This window comes from Dermacentor variabilis, chromosome 5 (assembly GCF_050947875.1).
Source record: "Dermacentor variabilis isolate Ectoservices chromosome 5, ASM5094787v1, whole genome shotgun sequence".
In the NCBI taxonomy this organism is placed as follows: Eukaryota; Metazoa; Arthropoda; class Arachnida; order Ixodida; family Ixodidae; genus Dermacentor; species Dermacentor variabilis.
Window position 1 is genome coordinate 57,516,207 of NC_134572.1, and position 21,132 is coordinate 57,537,338.

The window sequence follows — 21,132 nt, forward strand, 5'->3', positions numbered from 1 at the left end:
CTCAATTTTTCTTACACGGTGGCTGCTCCGGTCCTTCTAGCCGCCGAGTCTTTTGGGCCCATTTGTCAGTTTCGTTGTTCCTTTTCTCTGTTACATCTGTCCGTTTCTTAAAGCTCGCGCTTTCCGCATAGCGCTTTAGCGCGTCATTGCGCAAGGCGATGTTTTCTTCAGAAAGCGAGAGGGCTTTTGAAGGCTGATAATGCTCCAGGCGTCGCCGAGAAGGGGAAAGAAATTGATTCTTGCTGGCTACGCTGTCATGAACGTTGAGCGTGAACCATTCAGCATGAACCTTTCAGGTTATCAGTTAAATATTGCAGTCATACTAACAGTGCTTTCTACAGTAAAGCTGTTATTACGACTATAAATGCGGTCGAGAATGTCAGCTCCAAACATCCGCAAGCAATATTGACAAGAATGTAACGAGGCAACTGCTGCAGCTGGTGAAAAAAAAAAAACCTCAGTGCCCTTCCACTCTGTGAAGAGGGATGACCAGTGAAGCAGTGTATGCGGGCCCCTTAATGGCGAACTGCACGTTCCCCGCGGGTCGGCCCGACATTGCACTATCTTCGGGATCGGCCCACGTATTGAGGGGTGCTGAATGCCTGCTTCATCTCCGCCGCGGGTCGGCACGGCATTGCACTATCCTCGGGATCGGCCCACGTAAGGGGGGGTGCTGAACGCCTCCTTCATGTCCGGCGTGGGTCGGCCTGGTATTGCATTATCTTTGGGACCGGCCCACGTATGAGCAGTGCTTAATGCCTGCTTCACCTCCGCCTCGGGTCGGGCTGGTATTGCACTATCTTCGGGATCGTCCCGCGTAATTGGAGTGCTTAACGCCTGCTTCACATCCGCCGCGGGTCGGGCCGGTGTTGCACGATCCTCAGTATCGGCCTACGTATGCGGAGTGCTTAACGCCTGCTTAAGCTCCACCGAGGGTAAAGTAAGTAAGTAAGTGCTTTATTTTCCATATACAACGTACATTTGAATATGGACAGGTCTTGAGGAAAAAAGCTGCGTACAGCACCTGTCATAGACCTGTCCATGACCTGTCCATACAAAAACTCCCCACGTATGGGGAGTTTCTTGCTTACAACGACGACACGAAAATTTCCTTGGACGGCGGAGGTATACAGCTTCGCCGTAAAATGATAGGAATGTTTTACTTGTGAAACGTCGTGAGCAGACAACGGCACAACTGCGCATGACCACTAGGTGCATGGCAAGAAATGAGCAAATTTGTGTCAATTGCACCTTAAGCTCTACGAATATAGGTGGTTGTTGTTTTGAAATAGACAAATTTATCAATGATATCTTTGGTAGGCATAAACTGTGTTTCAGGAGCAACGCACTGAGGAATTCCTAAAGTTTTAGCCCTTTCGTGCGAACCGTAAGAATTACTGAACTTGTGCTGATCTTTGTTCTTAATGCGTTTCCGAGGACAAAAACGTTTATCTTTTGCGAACTGCCGAACATACAAAGTTGAAATGTCGTATAATGAAAATGTGCATTGGCTTAAGTATGTTGCGATGTGTCAGTGTTGTACGTGTTTTAGGTGGCAATAAGATTGTGCAGATCTCCGTCGGAGTTTCCAACGCGCTTTTTGGAGCAGTCGATTCAGCTTTAGAACTTCTGCATGTATCCAAACGGCAAAATGTCTTTTTTTATTTTAAAATAAAAAAATTCACTGTGTACTCGCACGTACACAGTGACTGATTTAAGTTCAACATAGCACAATAAATGCCTTTATAAGTTTATATAAGCATGAATGTATGCGAACACTGCAAAAAAACTTTCGCATGCAGAATCTACAAACACCTCTTGGCCTATAAGAGACGTTCAGAAGCCTAACAAGGATAGGTCCGGGGGCTGTGTCCTCGATATTTGGAACTATCTTTTGATAAAATTTGAATAGTGTTTCTGCAATGCAATATTATAAAAGCTTTTTTCTCTCTACACCTTAGATTGTCTGCACTCCTCGACTTACAGCAATCTCTTTTCTTTACATGCACAATGGTGTGTATGTACGCATACCCACCATTTTGTCAAAAATGTTTAACTCGAGGTGATGTTCTCGAAATCGCTTCACGCCAAAAGTCGCCGGTGCATTGAAATAACCCCGGCGAAGGGATAGTCACCCTGTTATTAATAGGGTTATTGGTTTAGGCACCAAGGGATCGTTTCAAAAATATCGCCAGACATCTTCGCTCCTGCCGGCGACTATTTGACGGATGATTCTCTTATATTGGACCTGTATTTGTTATATGCGTTCTGCTTTGTACACTTCTGGATACGGTCTGTAGAAAGGTTATCGTTACGGGAGCTGTTACAGTCACGATTTGGCTTTCATGTAAAAAAGCACGTCACTTTGTCCCGCGCAGGGCTCCAATTAGCGCTCTCGATTGTTACCGGAAAAGGAGGTAAAGAAAATACGATATGTATCTCAACGACCATTATGTAAAGTATACGTGTATACGACCTCGCTCGATCAATGCGTTCAGAGGGGTAATAAAATGTTTTTCTTTCCCTTCGGAGTATATAAAAGACATCGTAGCAAAAACAAAAAAAATGTGTATCTGGGAGATTACACCAAAATGAAGTCCGACTCAAAAACGCTGCGCTCCTATGTCAAAATGAATAAGTGCTGAAATCATGAGCGCATTTCCGGCGCCCACTGATGAGCCTGTTTTCTAAACCAACACATAAGTGCGTTTACCTCTCGTGTCACCTGTTAACGCACCTGTACAGAAGATTAGGGTGTGCGCCACCGCCACAACAACAGTGGCTTACAGCGCCACCTTTCTCTGTTTATATTTTCCTTCCTCAGCAAAACACTCAAACTTTACGACTTCCAAGACGATCAGCGCACTTTGGCTGTCCAGTTATGAAAAGTTAGCGGGAGGGTAAATTGCTGATAGGGTAATGGCAATTCCTACTACCACTGACGGCAGGGATGGTATATCACAGTTAACGCGAAACACTGCCACATCAATCTGAGACAGGCTCTACCGGGCAAGACCCATTTGTGAAAAAAAAGAAACACCCATGGCCTAAAACAAGAATCTAGAAAGAAAAAGAAACACACGTCCACCAATATACTGCGCTTCGTATAAGGGGAACTCATGAATTGACTGGCGGGAACGCAGTAGCTGACGGATGCTTAGGATCAACAGTGCCAACAAGCAAGTGAAATCACCGAGAAAGATAAAAGTGTGCGCAATCCGAAGTGAAATAAAGAGAGGAGGAGGTAAATGTGGTTACAGTCTTGAGTTGAGTTTCTGGGAGAAATTCAAGAATAGAATGAATGGAAGACAGGTGTGTAAGGAAACAAGAACACATAAGTAAATGCAGTTATACAAAGGGAAGCGAGGCTCTACGCTTTGGCTGAAAGATCAAGCTCTGGAGTTTCATTACGACCGGTAGAAATCGCCTCGGCTGCTCAGTCTGATAACTGGCCATAGACGGTGGAGTAGAAGCATGCCGGCCAGCTAAAGACCACAATGCACAGATACTGCTTGTGGCGCCACTTTTATGCCCGAGGGATCACGGCAACAAGACAATGCTCGGTCGCCTCTGGACCACTGCGATAGATCGGTGTCGATGCATAGTAGCTGACAAGTGGCATAGAAGAGACGTCTGTTGTGGCTGGAGATGTGTCGATCACTCTCGTCACATTTGTTCGTCTTCGTGTTACTCAATCGCACTTTCAAAGGCAATTCTGCCTCGTACAATAAGGGGTGAAAAAAGTATCTTTACACTGCGCAAAAAGCCGGTTCTGGGGTGGCAGGTGAACGCCAGAAACCAAGAAAAAAGAAAGAAAAAGTTGACTCGCGATCGCGGCCCTACGAAAGTGGATTTCAGGAGAAGCTGTTGCAAAAACCACCACTACAACGGCTGAGGGGGATACGCATTGTTTTGAGCTTGTTCTTTATTGAAATGCACGCTGTTTTGTGTGTTGTATGGGTGATTTGAATTAATGTACGCGCTGTTCGTTTCCCTTTGCTGAATGCTTGTAGCCTCCGCGTTACGAAGTGGTGGAGCCATTATTATTTGCTTGCTTAGGGAGGTGAGGGTGTGATTCATTGCTGATGAGGATAATTTATGCACTATGACAGACACGACAAATGCCGACTCCCGAGAGGCTAACAGCTTCGATGTACACTGAAAGCGTCATTTAGCCGACAATTAGATTTCACGCCGACCCTATCTCAAAGTATGGAACACGCATTTGCAAACTTTCAAGAAGTGGAGGTGGCAGGTGGTGCGTTTTTCCGTCGCTCTGTATTTTCCGTGAAAGAGAAGGATAAGTGATTCAGAGATCTAGCTTTTTCTATGGTTTCTTGTTCTTTGTTGCTGTAACTTACGCGACACGAGAAAGTGGTATGTGTCCTTGCACTGATTTTGGTGACTGTCAAAAGTTCTACAGAGATAAAAGGGGTCAAGTAAACTGTGAGCCTATGTAAGGCTTGAAAAAAATAGGTTGTCCAAAATAAGTTTGAAAGTACCATAAATTTCTTGAAAGAAGTATTTCGAGAATGCATGGTACGCCCACACACGCACGCTCTAGCCTGCACACACATGTTTCTTTTGGCAATGTAAACATAAGTATATGCCGCTTTATACTTAGCTATAAATATGCCAATTACCTTATTTAGGTCCAACGGAATTTTATTACAAGCTAATAACTCTTCAACCCTAATGGCTTTGTAAGGCTACATACGAGTGGCACTATAATAGACTGAAATATCTAAGCGTTAATATTGAATTCGTTGGGAGTGACTGATAGAATAAAAAATTAACCAACGATTTCAATGTTTCCTAATGCGAAATTTTACGCCAGCTCTACACGTGTTTTCATTGAGCCATACATTGGCTGAGGTGGACAATCTGCCTCGTTCGGCACGTTGCAAACGGAGCGAAGTGTGGCGCGACTGCCTCGCTTATCTGGAAATCGCGAGTGGCAGAGCGTGGATGACGCGTGGGTGCGATTCACAGATGCCGTCGCCGACAGACCTCCCGGACGATGCGCGCTACTCTGATGCCATCTCGTAGCCATCGTCACCACACTGCGCGTCTTGCGCTGCACTACTCTTTTCTTCATTTGATTTGATTGATTATTTTATTTTATTCTTTTGTAGTATGAAATGCGCACACATTGAGCGGGCGTTTAGCCTTAGGCTTGTTTGGGTCGAAAAATGTTTTTGCAATAGCAATTAAGACAGGGTAAACAGCATTGAACAAGATCAATATACAATGATCAAATAATAAATCAACAACAAAGGGCGCAATATTGATCTTTCACAAAGAAAAATAATTACATGCAAATATGCAAATAACCTAACCTTTCGTAGATATTCAATTACGTCAGATATTTCTTAATTGTTTGACGTAGTGTTGTTGTAGTGTCTTATCGAAATGAGGCAAAATTTTTATTAAAAAAAGGAATAGCTTTCAAGATTTTAATACCACAGAGTTTTAGTAGAGGTTAACCGTATACATTATTCGCGAGAGGACTATTTAAATTACTAAAACATATTTGTCTAGTAATACGAGAAGGCGCGCCAAACAATGATGCATGCAAAGGATGATCGCGATTGACAATAATGCAACATATATTGCTATTTTTAATTTACATAGAAGTTTAAAGTGCAGAATGTGTGATATTTAAAACGAAGGCTTTCTTGGATCCTGATGCTTAGAAGTGGTTATGATTATCACAGCACTTCTTTTGCAGTTGGTTTTCTGGGTGCAGGTAAGTTCGGTATGTGCCTCCCCAAGACTCGCTGGGTATGAGAGGTGACTACGAATAAGGGCAAACTAAGACATTCGTAGCGGGGTCGTAATAAAGTTATTAGGAGCCTCAGTTAGAGTATGTTCAATGCGTATTTCTAATCTGCTTTTACAAAGGAACATTGCTACAATGTCCCGTTTGTTCAAGAACACCCGCCGTGGTTGCTCAGTGGCTATGGTGTTGGGCTGCTGAGCACGAGGTCGCGGGATCGAATCCCGGCCACGGCGGCCGCATTTCGATGGGGGCGAAATGCGAAAACACCCGTGTGCTTAGATTTAGGTGCACGTTAAAGAACCCCAGGTGGTCAAAATTTCCGGAGTCCTCCACTACGGCGTGCCTCATAATCAGAAAGTGGTTTTGGCACGTAAAACCCCAAATATTATTATTATTATTGTTCAAGAACAAGAATTTGCCTTCATGGCACCAATCATTGTCGCCGCCGAAGGAATAGCTAACAGGATTACCAAGTTTCTACTATATCTAGCATTGATAGCATAAACTCCAAAACACTAAATATTACTACAGATATTTCTAGTCGCATTCCATGACTCATTTATAACAAATCAGTGTCATCTGGTGAACTAGATAAGGACTGAAAGATAGCTGAGGTCATTCTCCTTTATAAATCTGGTGACAGGCAATCACCTTGTAATTATGAACCTATTTCACTAACATGCAAATGGTCAAACACTCAAACTGTGCTTCATGGTTCGATTAATAATACGATGATTTCTAATACCCATCGTACAAATATATTGACCTCCACCTTACAACTGATCTTGCCTGGGCTACACGTATACCAGCCATATGTTCTAAAACTTTCAAGTCCCTCCCTATATGCTTAGAAACGTGCGTAACACATCTTCCAATATAAGCTTATTAGGATATCTAACCTCTGTTCGTCAGCAACTAGAATTTGCTTCATCCGCATGGTCACCGTAGCCGGAGTACCTTATCAGTATGTTGGAAGCTGTTCGGAATAGAGAAGCCAAATTAATGTCGCGTAAGTATGACCACCTCTCTAGCTTTAACTAAATCAAACAAAAAATTACACTTCAGTCATTAGAAACTCGTCACATGATCGATATCCTCTGTTTCCACGTGCTTTTATATCAATACATAAAAAATCCAATACTTCTTGCGCTCAAAACGACGACTTCACAACACACTCAGTTTCATGCGTATACATGGCCAAGCACACGAATTGAAATAATCCCCACAGCCTCGCACTATTGTACATTGAACAGTCTTCCGAACCACATCGCATCAATGTCTAACCTCGAAATTTTCCATGATGACCTGTATACACTCTTCGATAACACTGTGTATTAATGGTACACTGCACTATTAGTAACATTTGTGTCTTTTTTTTCCTTCTTTTGTTGGTTTTGAAGTTACGTATTTCATTTCTGTACAATCTGTAATCACCTTACTGCCCTGCAGTACACTCTTAGGCAAAGGTACACCCTTTGGGGTGTATATCTGCCACACAACGATAATCATCAACAGCCTAGCTTGCGTTTCTTTCCTTGAAAACGCGGCGCCCGCAACTTTCCTTTCGGGAATGCTATGTCATGCTGATAACGCGCACGCCGTTAGTTACTGGTAAGTATCGGGCTTGCCGCGTTAAAGAAAGAAAATGCGGATAAGACAGATGATGATTACTGTTGTGTGGCAAAAGGGTGTAATTTTGCTTAAGAGTGTAAGCCTGTAGGGTACCATTACTTATTAATTATTTATTTATTAATTATTTATGTATAATATTATAACACCTGAATGAAACGATATTTCCTTGGGGTACGGGTTTACCGTTTCTCATTTCATTTTTCAGAGAAAGTTGTTCTGCGCTTATTCGTACATTTATTGTGTAAGGTGGCGCCAGAACATGCAAGGGCAGTCATATAAGCGAGAACCGAGCCTTTTAGAGTGAACTTGTCGGACCTGCCTCAAACGTCACTTTCAATGGCTATAGGCTCACCACATTTTCACTTTTCTGAGAAAACATTCCCAAGCTTATTCGTACAGTTATTCCGTAAATAAGCTTCCGCACGCGCCTTGGTAGTGATATAAGCGACAATCGGGCAATTTGGAAGGAACTCATCAGACCTGCTTCTAGCGTTATTTTAACGTATTGGTTCTGCTTCTGAGTTGTAGATAAATTCGACTTCGCCTGCCATCTGCTAGCTGCCTGGATAGCTCAGATGGTAGAGCGGCTGCCCAGGAAAGGCGATGGCCCCGGGTTCGAGTTCCGGGCACGGACAAATTTTTCTTCAACTGCACTCCTTTTATTTTCAGAAAACTGTGTTGGTTTCTTTTGTCGCATTTAGCTACGCTCGGGTGGATGTCTCATTTTCCCTTTATTAAGCGTTATTTTCTTGGGCTATAAGCTTAGCGTTTTTTTTCATTTTTCCGAAAAAGCTATCCTGAGCTTATTCGAATAGTTATTCCGTAAATAAACGTCAGCACGCGGATGGGCGGTGATATAAGCGAGAATCCGGCACTTTGGAGAGGAGTTATCGGACCTGCCTCAATCGTTATTTTCGTGGGCTATAGGCTTACCGTTTTTTTCATTTTTCCGCAAAAACTTTCCTGAGCTTATTCGTATAGCTATTCCGTAAATACGCGTCAGCACGCTAGGGGGCAGTGATATAAGCGAGAATCCGGCACTTTGGAGTGAACTTAAAGGACCTGCCTCAAAAGATATTTTCTTGGGCTATAGGCTTACCGTTTTTTCATTTTTCCGAGAAAATTTTTCCCGAGCTTATTCGTATAGTTATTCAGTAAATAAGCGTTAGCACGTGCGCGGGCCATGATATAAGCGAGAATCCGGCACTTTGGAGAGAACTTATCGGACCTGCCTCAAACGATATTTTCGTGGGCTATAGGCTTACCGTTTTTTTCATTTTTCCAGGAAAACTTTCTTGAGCCTATTCGTATAGTTATTCCGTAAATACGCGTCAGCACGCTCGTGGGCAGTGATATAAGATAGAATCCGGCACTTTGGAGAGAACGTATCGGACCTGCCTCAAACGATATTTTCGTGGGCTATAGGCTTACCGTTTTTTTTCATTTTTCCGAGAAAATTTTTCCTGAGCTTATTAGTATAGCTATTCAGTTAATAAGCGTTAGCACGCGCGCGGGCCATGATATAAGCGACAATCCGGCATTTTGGAGAGAACTTGTCGGACCTGCCTCAAACGATATTTTCGTGGGCTATAGGCTTACCATTTTTTCATTTTTACAAGAAAACTTGCCTGAGCTTATTCGTATAGTTATTCCGTAAAAAAGCGTCAGCACGCTCGTGGGCAGTGATATAAGATAGAATCCGGCTCTTTAGAGATAACTTATCGGACCTGCCTCAAAAGATATTTTCGTGGGCTATAGGCTTACCGTTTTTTTCATTTTCCCAAGAAAACGTTCTTGAGCCTATTCGTATAGTTATTCCGTAAATACGCGTCAGCACGCTCGTGGGCAGTGATATAAGATAGAATCCGGCACTTTGGAGAGAACTTATCGGACCTGCCTCAAACGATATTTTCTTGGGCTATAGGCTTACCGTTTTTTTCATTTTTCCGAGAAAACTTTCCTGAGCTTATTCGTATTGTTATTCAGTTAATAAGCGTTAGCACGCGCGCGGGCCATGATATAAGCGAGAATCCGGCACTTTGGAGAGAACTTATCGGACCTGCCTCAAAAGATATTTTCGTGGGCTATAGGCTTACCGTTTTTTTCATTTTTCCAAGAAAACTTTCTTGAGCCTATTCGTGTAGTTATTCCGTAAATACGCGTCAGCACGCTCGTGGGCAGTGATATAAGATAGAATCCGGCACTTTGGAGAGAACGTATCGGACCTGCCTCAAACGATATTTTCGTGGGCTATAGGCTTACCGTTTTTTCATTTTTCCGAGAAAATTTTTCCTGAGCTTATTAGTATAGTTATTCAGTTAATAAGCGTTAGCACGCGCGCGGGCCATGATATAAGCGAGAATCCAGCACTTTGGAGATAACTTATCGGGCCTGCCTCAAAAGATATTTTCGTGGGCTACAGGCTTACCGTTTTTTTCATTTTTCCAAGAAAACTTTCTTGAGCCTATTCGTATAGTTATTCCGTAAATACGCGTCAGCACGCTCGTGGGCAGTGATATAAGATAGAATCCGGCACTTTGGAGAGAACTTATCGGACCTGCCTCAAATGATATTTTCGTGGGCTATAGGCTTACCGTTTTTTCATTTTTCCAAGAAAACTTGCCTGAGCTTATTCGTATAGTTATTCCATAACTAAGCGTTAGCACGCGCGCGGGCCATGATATGAGCGAGAATCCGGCCCTTTGGAGAGAACTTATCGGACCTGCCTCAAACGATATTTTCGGGGGCTATAGGCTTACCGTTTACTTTCATTTCGCCAAGAAAACTTTCTTGAGCCTATTCGTATAGTTATTCCGTAAATACGCGTCAGCACGCTTGTGGGCAGTGATATAAGATAGAATCCGGCACTTTGGAGAGAACTCATCGGACCGGCCTCAAACGATATTTTCTTGGGCTATAGGCTTACCGTTTTTTCATTTTTCCGAGAAATTTTTTCCTGAGCTTATTCGTATAGCTATTCCGTAAATACGCGTCAGCACACTCGGGGGCAGTGGTATAAGCGAGAATCCGCCACTTTAGAGATAACTTATCGGACCTGCGTCAAAAGATATTTTCGTGGGCTATAGGCTTACCGTTTTTTTCATTTTTCCAAGAAAACTTTCTTGAGCCTATTCGTATAGTTATTCCGTAAATACGCGTCAGCACGCTCGTGGGCAGTGATATAAGATAGAATCCGGCACTTTGGAGAGAACTTATCGGACCTGCCTCAAACGATATTTTCTTGGGCTATAGATATAGGCTTACCGTTTTTTCATTTTTCCGAGAAAACTTTCCTGAGCTTATTCGTATTGTTATTCAGTTAATAAGCGTTAGCACGCGCGCGGGCCATGATATAAGCGAGAATCCGGCACTTTGGAGAGAACTTATCGGACCTGCCTCAAACGATATTTTCGTGGGCTATAGAGTTACCATTTTTTCATTTTTTTAAGAAAACTTGCCTGAGCTTATTCGTAAAGTTATTCCGTAAATACGCGTCAGCACGCTCGTGGGCAGTGATATAAGATAGAATCCGGCACTTTGGAGAGAACTTATCGGACCTGCCTCAAAAGATATTTTCTTGGGCTATAGGCTTACCGTTTTTTCATTTTTCCGAGAAAATTTTTCCTGTGCTTATTCGTATAGTTATTCAGTAAATAAGCGCTAGCACGTGCGCGGGCCATGATATAAGCGAGAATCCGGCACTTTAGAGATAACTTATCGGACCTGCCTCAAAAGATATTTTCGTGGGCTATAGGCTTACCGTTTTTTTCATTTTTCCAAGGAAACTTTCTTGAGCCTATTCGTATAGTTATTCCGTAAATACGCGTCAGCACGCTCGTGGGCAGTGATATAAGATAGAATCCGGCACTTTGGAGAGAACTTATCGGACCTGCCTCAAACGATATTTTCGTGGGCTATAGGCTTACTGTTTTTTCATTTTTCCGAGAAAATTTTTCCTGAGCTTATTCGTATAGTTATTCAGTTAACAAGCGTTAGCACGCGCGCGGGCCATGATATAAGCGAGAATCCGGCACTTTGGAGAGAACTTATCGGGCCTGCCTCAAACGATATTTTCGTGGGCTATAGACTTATCATTTTCTCATTTTTCCAAGAAAACTTGCCTGAGCTTATTCGTACTAGTTATTCCGTAAATACGCGTCAGCACGCTCGTGGGCAGTGATATAAGATAGAATCCGGCACTTTGGAGAGAACTTATCGGACCTGCCTCAAAAGATATTTTCTTGGGCTATAGGCTTACCGTTTTTTCATATTTCCGAGAAAATTTTTCCTGAGCTTATTCGTATAGTTATTCAGTAAATAAGCGTTAGCACGCTCGTGGGCAGTGATATAAGATAGAATACGGCACTTTGGAGATAACTTATCGGACCTGCCTCAAAAGATATTTTCGTGGGCTACAGGCTTACCGTTTTTTTCATTTTTCCAAGAAAACTTTCTTGAGCCTATTCGTATAGTTATTCCGTAAATACGCGTCAGCACGCTCGTGGGCAGTGATATAAGATAGAATCCGGCACTTTGGAGAGAACTCATCGGACCGGCCTCAAACGATATTTTCTTGGGCTATAGGCTTACCGTTTTTTCATTTTTCCGAGAAATTTTTTCCTGAGCTTATTCGTATAGCTATTCCGTAAATACGCGTCAGCACACTCGGGGGCAGTGGTATAAGCGAGAATCCGCCACTTTAGAGATAACTTATCGGACCTGCGTCAAAAGATATTTTCGTGGGCTATAGGCTTACCGTTTTTTTCATTTTTCCAAGAAAACTTTCTTGAGCCTATTCGTATAGTTATTCCGTAAATACGCGTCAGCACGCTCGTGGGCAGTGATATAAGATAGAATCCGGCACTTTGGAGAGAACTTATCGGACCTGCCTCAAACGATATTTTCTTGGGCTATAGATATAGGCTTACCGTTTTTTCATTTTTCCGAGAAAACTTTCCTGAGCTTATTCGTATTGTTATTCAGTTAATAAGCGTTAGCACGCGCGCGGGCCATGATATAAGCGAGAATCCGGCACTTTGGAGAGAACTTATCGGACCTGCCTCAAACGATATTTTCGTGGGCTATAGAGTTACCATTTTTTCAGTTTTTTAAGAAAACTTGCCTGAGCTTATTCGTAAAGTTATTCCGTAAATACGCGTCAGCACGCTCGTGGGCAGTGATATAAGATAGAATCCGGCACTTTGGAGAGAACTTATCGGACCTGCCTCAAAAGATATTTTCTTGGGCTATAGGCTTACCGTTTTTTCATTTTTCCGAGGAAACTTTCTTGAGCCTATTCGTATAGTTATTCCGTAAATACGCGTCAGCACGCTCGTGGGCAGTGATATAAGATAGAATCCGGCACTTTGGAGAGAACTTATCGGACCTGCCTCAAACGACATTTTCGTGGGCTATAGGCTTACTGTTTTTTCATTTTTCCGAGAAAATTTTTCCTGAGCTTATTCGTATAGTTATTCAGTTAACAAGCGTTAGCACGCGCGCGGGCCATGATATGAGCGAGAATCCGGCCCTTTGGAGAGAACTTATCGGACCTGCCTCAAACGATATTTTCGGGGGCTATAGGCTTACCGTTTACTTTCATTTCGCCAAGAAAACTTTCTTGAGCCTATTCGTATAGTTATTCCGTAAATACGCGTCAGCACGCTTGTGGGCAGTGATATAAGATAGAATCCGGCACTTTGGAGAGAACTCATCGGACCGGCCTCAAACGATATTTTCTTGGGCTATAGGCTTACCGTTTTTTCATTTTTCCGAGAAATTTTTTCCTGAGCTTATTCGTATAGCTATTCCGTAAATACGCGTCAGCACACTCGGGGGCAGTGGTATAAGCGAGAATCCGCCACTTTAGAGATAACTTATCGGACCTGCGTCAAAAGATATTTTCGTGGGCTATAGGCTTACCGTTTTTTTCATTTTTCCAAGAAAACTTTCTTGAGCCTATTCGTATAGTTATTCCGTAAATACGCGTCAGCACGCTCGTGGGCAGTGATATAAGATAGAATCCGGCACTTTGGAGAGAACTTATCGGACCTGCCTCAAACGATATTTTCTTGGGCTATAGATATAGGCTTACCGTTTTTTCATTTTTCCGAGAAAACTTTCCTGAGCTTATTCGTATTGTTATTCAGTTAATAAGCGTTAGCACGCGCGCGGGCCATGATATAAGCGAGAATCCGGCACTTTGGAGAGAACTTATCGGACCTGCCTCAAACGATATTTTCGTGGGCTATAGAGTTACCATTTTTTCATTTTTTTAAGAAAACTTGCCTGAGCTTATTCGTAAAGTTATTCCGTAAATACGCGTCAGCACGCTCGTGGGCAGTGATATAAGATAGAATCCGGCACTTTGGAGAGAACTTATCGGACCTGCCTCAAAAGATATTTTCTTGGGCTATAGGCTTACCGTTTTTTCATTTTTCCGAGAAAATTTTTCCTGTGCTTATTCGTATAGTTATTCAGTAAATAAGCGCTAGCACGTGCGCGGGCCATGATATAAGCGAGAATCCGGCACTTTAGAGATAACTTATCGGACCTGCCTCAAAAGATATTTTCGTGGGCTATAGGCTTACCGTTTTTTTCATTTTTCCAAGGAAACTTTCTTGAGCCTATTCGTATAGTTATTCCGTAAATACGCGTCAGCACGCTCGTGGGCAGTGATATAAGATAGAATCCGGCACTTTGGAGAGAACTTATCGGACCTGCCTCAAACGATATTTTCGTGGGCTATAGGCTTACTGTTTTTTCATTTTTCCGAGAAAATTTTTCCTGAGCTTATTCGTATAGTTATTCAGTTAACAAGCGTTAGCACGCGCGCGGGCCATGATATAAGCGAGAATCCGGCACTTTGGAGAGAACTTATCGGGCCTGCCTCAAACGATATTTTCGTGGGCTATAGACTTATCATTTTCTCATTTTTCCAAGAAAACTTGCCTGAGCTTATTCGTACTAGTTATTCCGTAAATACGCGTCAGCACGCTCGTGGGCAGTGATATAAGATAGAATCCGGCACTTTGGAGAGAACTTATCGGACCTGCCTCAAAAGATATTTTCTTGGGCTATAGGCTTACCGTTTTTTCATATTTCCGAGAAAATTTTTCCTGAGCTTATTCGTATAGTTATTCAGTAAATAAGCGTTAGCACGCTCGTGGGCAGTGATATAAGATAGAATACGGCACTTTGGAGATAACTTATCGGACCTGCCTCAAAAGATATTTTCGTGGGCTACAGGCTTACCGTTTTTTTCATTTTTCCAAGAAAACTTTCTTGAGCCTATTCGTATAGTTATTCCGTAAATACGCGTCAGCACGCTCGTGGGCAGTGATATAAGATAGAATCCGGCACTTTGGAGAGAACTCATCGGACCGGCCTCAAACGATATTTTCTTGGGCTATAGGCTTACCGTTTTTTCATTTTTCCGAGAAATTTTTTCCTGAGCTTATTCGTATAGCTATTCCGTAAATACGCGTCAGCACACTCGGGGGCAGTGGTATAAGCGAGAATCCGCCACTTTAGAGATAACTTATCGGACCTGCGTCAAAAGATATTTTCGTGGGCTATAGGCTTACCGTTTTTTTCATTTTTCCAAGAAAACTTTCTTGAGCCTATTCGTATAGTTATTCCGTAAATACGCGTCAGCACGCTCGTGGGCAGTGATATAAGATAGAATCCGGCACTTTGGAGAGAACTTATCGGACCTGCCTCAAACGATATTTTCTTGGGCTATAGATATAGGCTTACCGTTTTTTCATTTTTCCGAGAAAACTTTCCTGAGCTTATTCGTATTGTTATTCAGTTAATAAGCGTTAGCACGCGCGCGGGCCATGATATAAGCGAGAATCCGGCACTTTGGAGAGAACTTATCGGACCTGCCTCAAACGATATTTTCGTGGGCTATAGAGTTACCATTTTTTCAGTTTTTTAAGAAAACTTGCCTGAGCTTATTCGTAAAGTTATTCCGTAAATACGCGTCAGCACGCTCGTGGGCAGTGATATAAGATAGAATCCGGCACTTTGGAGAGAACTTATCGGACCTGCCTCAAAAGATATTTTCTTGGGCTATAGGCTTACCGTTTTTTCATTTTTCCGAGGAAACTTTCTTGAGCCTATTCGTATAGTTATTCCGTAAATACGCGTCAGCACGCTCGTGGGCAGTGATATAAGATAGAATCCGGCACTTTGGAGAGAACTTATCGGACCTGCCTCAAACGACATTTTCGTGGGCTATAGGCTTACTGTTTTTTCATTTTTCCGAGAAAATTTTTCCTGAGCTTATTCGTATAGTTATTCAGTTAACAAGCGTTAGCACGCGCGCGGGCCATGATATAAGCGAGAATCCGGAACTTTGGAGAGAACTTATCGGGCCTGCCTCAAACGATATTTTCGTGGGCTATAGACTTATCATTTTTTCATTTTTCCAAGAAAACTTTCTTGAGCCTATTCGTATAGTTATTCCGTGAATACGCGTCAGCACGCTCGTGGGCAGTGATATAAGATAGAATCCGGCACTTTGGAGAGAACTTATCGGACCTGCCTCAAAAGATATTTTCTTGGGCTATAGGCTTACCGTTTTTTCATTTTTCCGAGAAAATTTTTCCTGAGCTTATTCGTATAGTTATTCAGTTCATAAGCGTTAGCACGCGCGCGGGCCATGATATAAGCGACAATCCGGCATTTTGGAGAGAACTTGTCGGACCTGCCTCAAACGATATTTTCGTGGGCTATAGGCTTACCATTTTTTCATTTTTCCAAGAAAACTTGCCTGAGCTTATTCGTATAGTTATTCCGTAAATACGCGTCAGCACGCTCGTGGGCAGTGATATAAGATAGAATCCGGCACTTTGGAGAGAACTTATCGGACCTGCCTCAAACGATATTTTCGTGGGCTATAGGCTTACCATTTTTTTCATTTTTCCAAGAAAACTTGCCTGAGCTTATTCGTATAGTTATTCCGTAAATACGCGTCAGCACGCTCGTGGGCAGTGATATAAGATAGAATCCGGCACTTTGGAGAGAACTTATCGGACCTGCCTCAAAAGATATTTTCTTGGGCTATAGGCTTACCGTTTTTTCATTTTTCCGAGAAAGTTTTTCCTGAGCTTATTCGTATAGTTATTCAGTAAATAAGCGTTAGCACGTGCGCGGGCCATGATATAAGCGAGAATCCGGCACTTTATAGATAACTTATCGGACCTGCCTCAAAAGATATTTTCGTGGGCTATAGGCTTACCGTTTTTTTCATTTTTCCAAGAAAACGTTCTTGAGCCTGTTCGTATAGTTATTCCGTAAATACGCGTCAGCACGCTCGTGGGCAGTGATATAAGATAGAATCCGGCACTTTGGAGAGAACTTATCGGACCTGCCTCAAACGATATTTTCTTGGGCTATAGGCTTACCGTTTTTTCATTTTTCCGAGAAAACTTTCCTGAGCTTATTCGTATTGTTATTCAGTTAATAAGCGTTAGCACGCGCGCGGGCCATGATATAAGCGAGAATCCGGCACTTTGGAGAGAACTTATCGGACCTGCCTCAAACGATATTTTCGTGGGCTATAGACTTACCATTTTTTCATTTTTCCAAGAAAACTTGCCTGAGCTTATTCGTATAGTTATTCCGTAAATACGCGTCAGCACGCTCGTGGGCAGTGATATAAGATAGAATCCGGCACTTTGGAGAGAACTTATCGGACCTGCCTCAAAAGATATTTTCTTGGGCTATAGCCTTACCGTTTTTTCATTTTTCCGAGAAAATTTTTCCTGAGCTTATTCGTATAGTTATTCAGTAAATAAGCGTTAGCACGCGCGCGGGCCATGATATAAGCGAGAATCCAGCACTTTGGAGATAACTTATCGGACCTGCCTCAAAAGATATTTTCGTGGGCTACAGGCTTACCGTTTTTTTCATTTTTCCAAGAAAACTTTCTTGAGCCTATTCGTATAGTTATTCCGTAAATACGCGTCAGCACGCTCGTGGGCAGTGATATAAGATAGAATCCGGCACTTTGGAGAGAACTTATCGGACCTGCCTCAAATGATATTTTCGTGGGCTATAGGCTTACCGTTTTTTCATTTTTCCAAGAAAACTTGCCTGAGCTTATTCGTATAGTTATTCCATAACTAAGCGTTAGCACGCGCGCGGGCCATGATATGAGCGAGAATCCGGCCCTTTGGAGAGAACTTATCGGACCTGCCTCAAAAGATATTTTCGTGGGCTATAGGCTTACCGTTTTTTCATTTTTCCGAGAAAATTTTTCCTGAGCTTATTCGTATAGTTATTCAGTAAATAAGCGTTAGCACGCGCGCGGGCCATGATATAAGCGAGAATCGGGCACTTTAGAGATAACTTATCGGACCTGCCTCAAAAGATATTTTCGTGGGCTATAGGCTTGCCGTTTTTTTCATTTTTCCAAGAAAACTTTCTTGAGCCTATTCGTGTAGTTATTCCGTAAATACGCGTCAGCACGCTCGTGGGCAGTGATATAAGATAGAATCCGGCACTTTGGAGAGAACGTATCGGGCCTGCCTCAAACGATATTTTCGTGGGCTATAGGCTTACCGTTTTTTCATTTTTCCGAGAAAATTTTTCCTGAGCTTATTCGTATAGTTATTCAGTTAATAAGCGTTAGCACGCGCGCGGGCCATGATATAAGCGAGAATCCGGCACTTTGGAGAGAACTTATCGGACCTGCATCAAAAGATATTTTCGTGGGCTATAGCTTACCGTTTTTTTCATTTTTCCAAGAAAACTTTCTTGAGCCTATTCGTATAGTTATTCCGTAAATACGCGTCAGCACGCTCGTGGGCAGTGATATAAGATAGAATCCGGCACTTTGGAGAGAACTTATCGGACCTGCCTCAAATGATATTTTCGTGGGCTATAGGCTTACCGTTTTTTCATTTTTCCAAGAAAACTTGCCTGAGCTTATTCGTATAGTTATTCCATAACTAAGCGTTAGCACGCGCGCGGGCCATGATATGAGCGAGAATCCGGCCCTTTGGAGAGAACTTATCGGACCTGCCTCAAACGATATTTTCGGGGGCTATAGGCTTACCGTTTTCTTTCATTTCGCCAAGAAAACTTTCTTGAGCCTATTCGTATAGTTATTCCGTAAATACGCGTCAGCACGCTTGTGGGCAGTGATATAAGATAGAATCCGGCACTTTGGAGAGAACTCATCGGACCGGCCTCAAACGATATTTTCTTGGGCTATAGGCTTACCGTTTTTTCATTTTTCCGAGAAATTTTTTCCTGAGCTTATTCGTATAGCTATTCCGTAAATACGCGTCAGCACACTCGGGGGCAGTGGTATAAGCGAGAATCCGCCACTTTAGAGATAACTTATCGGACCTGCGTCAAAAGATATTTTCGTGGGCTATAGGCTTACCGTTTTTTTCATTTTTCCAAGGAAACTTTCTTGAGCCTATTCGTATAGTTATTCCGTAAATACGCGTCAGCACGCTCGTGGGCAGTGATATAAGATAGAATCCGGCACTTTGGAGAGAACTTATCGGACCTGCCTCAAACGATATTTTCGTGGGCTATAAGGCTTACCGTTTTTTCATTTTTCCGAGAAAATTTTTCCTGAGCTTATTCGTATAGTTACTCAGTTCATAAGCGTTAGCACGCGCGCGGGCCATGATATAAGCGACAATCCGGCACATTGGAGAGAACTTATAGGACCTGCCTCAAACGATATTTTCGTGGGCTATAGGCTTACCATTTTTTCATTTTTCCAAGAAAACTTGCCTGAGCTTATTCGTATAGTTATTCCGTAAATACGCGTCAGCACGCTCGTGGGCAGTGATATAAGATAGAATCCGGCACTTTGGAGAGAACTTATCGGACCTGCCTCAAACGATATTTTCGTGGGCTATAGGCTTACCATTTTTTCATTTTTCCAAGAAAACTTGCCTGAGCTTATTCGTATAGTTATTCCGTAAATACGCGTCAGCACGCTCGGGGGCAGTGATATAAGCGAGAATCCGGCACTTTGGGGAGAACTTATCGGACCTGCCTCAAAAGATATTTTCTTGGGCTATAGGCTTACTGTTTTTTCATTTTTCCGAGAAAATTTTCTTGAGCTTATTCGTATAGCTATTCCGTAAATACGCGTCAGCACACTCGGGGGCAGTGATATAAGCGAGAATCCGGCACTTTAGAGATAACTTATCGGACCTGCCTCAAAAGATATTTTCGTGGGCTATAGGCTTACCGTTTTCTTCATTTTTCCAAGAAAACTTTCTTGAGCCTATTCGTATAGTTATTCCGTAAATACGCGTCAGCACGCTCGTGGGCAGTGATATAAGATAGAATCCGGCACTTTGGAGAGAACTTATCGGACCTGCCTCAAACGATATTTTCGTGGGCTATAGGCTTACCGTTTTTTCATTTTTCCGAGAAAATTTTTCCTGAGCTTATTAGTATAGTTATTCAGTTAATAAGCGTTAGCACGCGCGCGGGCCATGATATAAGCGAGAATCCAGCACTTTGGAGATAACTTATCGGACCTGCCTCAAAAGATATTTTCGTGGGCTATAGGCTTACCGTTTTTTTCATTTTTCCAAGAACTTGAGCCTATTCGTATAGTTATTCCGTAAATACGCGTCAGCACGCTCGTGGGCAGTGATATAAGATAGAATCCGGCACTTTGGAGAGAACTTATCGGACCTGCCTCAAAAGATATTTTCTTGGGCTATAGGCTTACCGTTTTTTCATTTTTCCGAGAAAATTTTTCCTGAGCTTATTCGTATAGTTATTCAGTTCATAAGCGTTAGCACGCGCGCGGGCCATGATATAAGCGACAATCCGGCACTTTGGAGAGAACTTATCGGACCTGCCTCAAACGATATTATCGTGGGCTATAGGCCTACCATTTTTTCATTTTTCCAAGAAAACTTGCCTGAGCTTATTCGTATAGTTATTCCGTAAATACGCGTCAGCACGCTCGTGGGCAGTGATATAAGATAGAATCCGGCACTTTGGAGAGAACTTATCGGACCTGCCTCAAACGATATTTTCATGGGCTATAGGCTTACCATTTTTCCATTTTTCCAAGAAAACTTGCCTGAGCTTATTCGTATAGTTATTCCGTAAATACGCGTCAGCACGCTCGGGGGCCGTGATACAAGCGAGAATCCGGCACTTCGGAGTGAACTTATCGGACCTGCCTCAAACGATATTTTCTTGGGCTATAGGCTTACCGTTTTTTCATTTTTCCGAGAAAACTTTCCGGAGCTTATTCGTATAGTTATTCAGTTAATAAGCGTTAGCACGCGCGCGGGCCATGATATAAGCGAGAATCCGGCACTTTGGAGAGAACTTATCGGACCTGCCTCAAACGATATTTTCGGGGGCTATAGGCTTACCGTTTTTTTTCATTTCGCCAAGAAAACTTTCTTGAGCCTATTCGTATAGTTATTCCGTAAATACGCGTCAGCACGCTCGTGGGCAGTGATATAAGATAGAATCCGGCACTTTGGAGAGAACTTATCGGACCTGCCTCAAAAGATATTTTCTTGGGCAATAGGCTTACCGTTTTTTTCATTTTTCCGAGAAAATTTTTCCTGAGCTTATTCGTATAGTTATTCCGTAAATACGCGTCAGCACGCTCGTGGGCAGTGATATAAGATAGAATCCGGCACTTTGGAGAGAACTTATCGGACCTGCCTCAAACGATATTTTCATGGGCTATAGGCTTACCA